This window comes from Cibotium barometz, chromosome 22 (assembly GCF_041138505.1).
Source record: "Cibotium barometz isolate CiBa-2024 chromosome 22, ASM4113850v1, whole genome shotgun sequence".
NCBI lineage: Eukaryota > Viridiplantae > Streptophyta > Polypodiopsida > Cyatheales > Cibotiaceae > Cibotium > Cibotium barometz.
This window is the reverse complement of record NC_141067.1, coordinates 56,849,319-56,852,387: the sequence shown is the minus strand read 5'-3', so window position 1 is coordinate 56,852,387 and position 3,069 is coordinate 56,849,319. Positions and strand designations below refer to the sequence as shown.

General features: G+C 35.9%; 1 long non-coding RNA gene across 1 annotated transcript; it reads right to left on the bottom strand.

Moving 5' to 3' along the window:
• Window positions 1-345: 345 nt before the first annotated feature.
• Window positions 346-1,651, bottom strand: LOC147626748 (uncharacterized). Its single transcript, XR_015268697.1, has 3 exons — window positions 981-1,651; window positions 745-828; window positions 346-652 (listed from the first exon to the last, which is right to left on the bottom strand). It is a non-coding gene; the product is annotated as an uncharacterized LOC147626748 (long non-coding RNA).
• Between the last annotated feature and the right edge of the window lie 1,418 nt (window positions 1,652-3,069).

The following is a 3,069-nucleotide window of genomic DNA, read 5'->3' as shown; positions in this document are numbered from 1 at the left end:
GAATAATTTTGTTTTGTTCAGATGTTAACAGCTTCTAACATATCTTTCCAACTGTATAGACACCACAACAAGATGATTCAAGTAGCTACGGGGCTGCTGGAGAGTGCTGATCAGTGCCAAATATATACTTTCAAGCTACTTTGAGATAGGACAGCCAGACCTTGTAAGAAAAAATAATTTTCATTTAGCTTCAAAATAATTGATATTGGTACAAAGTGTTCTAAATCATCATATGCCATTGCAGATGAGAGAAGATAGCTTCAGCTTGAACTATATATATAGTTTCAGAGCTAATACAATTTGAAAGTTTTTGAAGTATGCCTCTCCCAAACCTATTACTGTCGAGTTGGGTGAGAGCTCTAAAGTCCGAGAAGGTGTCATACACCTTGATGACATAGATGATGCTGATGTGGTGCCACAGGAACAAGGACCTAGTGATGATGAGGAGAAGCCACAGGAACAAGGACCTGCTGCTGATGTTATTGAGGAGAAGATGGAGCAGCACAGCAAACAGATTCTCCAGGGGTAGTAGAGAAGACAATGGAGCAGCACCAAGAGATTGTACAGGACAGGATGGAGTAGCAGAAAACAGATTCTCCAAAAAAAGATGATACGGAGAGCTTGGACCATGTAGAGCAACCTCTGGATCAGGCTGTAGATAAATAGAAAATGGTTGTCAAGAATATGTTCTACATATACAATTAAACACTTCTGTATAAAATTTTACTGTATTGAATATAATACCTTTGTTTATGGAGTCTGTGTTATCTCAATTTTCAAATTTTCAATGTCTTTGCATTTTATTGAACTCTCTCTTCTTTTGAGCACCTGCAAAAAAGCAATATGAATCAATAGGGTAAAGTAAACTAATAGCAGTGCTTAATGAGACTAGGATAAGTCAGATGATCTTGTTTTCTTAACACACCATGTGTGTTAGCATTGTCCAGCCAACTGATAAAAATGATCAGTAAAAAATATACTCGATTGAGCTAGCTCTGTTGCACATCGACCTTGGTATTGTTGTTCTCCTATCGATCCATGCAAAACATCTATAAATCCCAGAATACAATCGATGTTTTGCCATGTCTCATATGATGAAGGGTATAAATCTAAAATAAAATAACACAAGAATGTCAATAAGCAAAGAAAGAAAGCTTCATCTTAAAAATCCATACACCTCATAAAGAACAAAACCACAATAGAAAAATATACAATTAGGCCTGTGTTGCGGAAGATCATTTGGATAGTCTCGCAAGACAAGTTCTTTATGCATGTACACATGCTTAATCAAAACTTCTTTCACCGATATCTTCCCTCTGGTGATTTTAAAATCTCGTACTCTTCCCTTCCATGACGCCAAGAAAATGTTTTTTGTCTGGGGTCTCTTTCTTTTGCTAGGTTGCATGAGCACCCATGCTCCTTTCAAAACACTAAAACTTTCCCAAGTTCCTTCCGTTTTGACTGTACTTGAATTCTCTACCGAAGAAATAGAAGAAGCAGGTCGACGGGGTAATGATGTGTGGTATAATTCTGCCTTCATAGCATTATCATCCACAGAGCGTCTTCCACAAGAACGGCCATAGTTTTTATTCACCATGGAGACCTTGTGAATCTGTAACAACAGCAAAGTAATGTAAACAAGATAACAAAGTGAAGTTTCAAGAAAGAGAAAGTGGGCAGACAGACAGTTGACAAGAAACATCTTACTCTAAGCCAAACAAGATCAAGGGAGCAGTTTTGAAAAAGAAGAGGCTGCTGCACAATGAGGCAGTGGTGTAGAATGGTAGACCTTTCGAAGGAAAGGCAGCACAACATTTCAAAGTTCAAAGGAAGGTGGAAGCGGGAAGGCCCTTGTCAGAGAAAATGTCAGACTAGATTCTATCTTCATGTCCAAAGATCTTGTGAGAAAAAAAAACCAATCTCCACATTAATGTAGCACGCTTGTACCTACATAAAGTATTGTTTCTTTTATCTATTTTCTCTTATTTTTATGAATTTCCAACGTTACGTTGGCCCTCTGTTGATTGGTTGAGAGCTTATTTTTCCAAACCGTAGAAGGCCCCAAAATGAGCTCCCTTTTTTCCTAATGCCTCTCTCTTGGTGCAAATTGGATCAAAAAGGAAGCTAAACTGATCCAAATCTTGTAAAAATTAGGTCAAACTGAAGTTGGAAGGCTCTAGAACCCATTGGGCTTGGTTAGTGGCCTCCCTCACCTATAAATAGACCCTCATTCCTTTGTATTTTCATATGGGAGAAACACCATGCTAGTATTATCTCTAAACTAGCATATTTCTACTATTTCTCTAATTTGTCTCTTCTCTTGAGAGCTTTGGAGCTTCTCTCTCCTCGAACCTCTCTTGGAGATTTCTCTCTCTCTCTCTCTCTCTCTCTCTCTCTCTCTCTCTCTCTCTCTCTCTCGGTGGCCAAGGAATTTCTTAGGGGCTTCACTTCTAACCAAAGAAACAAGCCCAAATCAAAGGTAAACCTATTTTAATGGTTTTCTTTCAATTTTCTCAATGCTTTTCTTCTTCTCAACCCCTCTCAAGCTTGAGAAGCTTTTGAAGCAATGGTTTTTCTTCAAATCAAGCTTTTCGAAAGATTCATAATGTCTATTTAGATTAATGTTAATTTTTATGTTTAATCTTAATATTTTTCTTTAAGAAAATATCTCTTTTGAAAAGATTAGTCATTCTTATGGCTAGATCCTTGGTAGAAGGATGATTCTTATTCATAATCTCTTTATCTTAAGCCAAACTCTAAGCTTGACAAGCTAGAGAAAGAGATTAGTTATTTTCATGATTTTGAATCTAGAAAAAAGAAAGATTAAATCTTTAAATCTTGTTTATGGTATGGAAAATCATATAAATTCATCTTAAAGTGAAAGGAGATATGCTAAAATTTTTAAAACTGAAAAATGATTATTTTAGCTAATTTAGAGAATTAATCATAATTATGCTTATAATTATGGTGATAATTACGCTATGTATGCATAAATCTAATTTTAGTTTAAAAGAGAAGTTTCTATCATACTTTCATTACAAGCTTTCAATTCAAATTAGAAAATTGAAC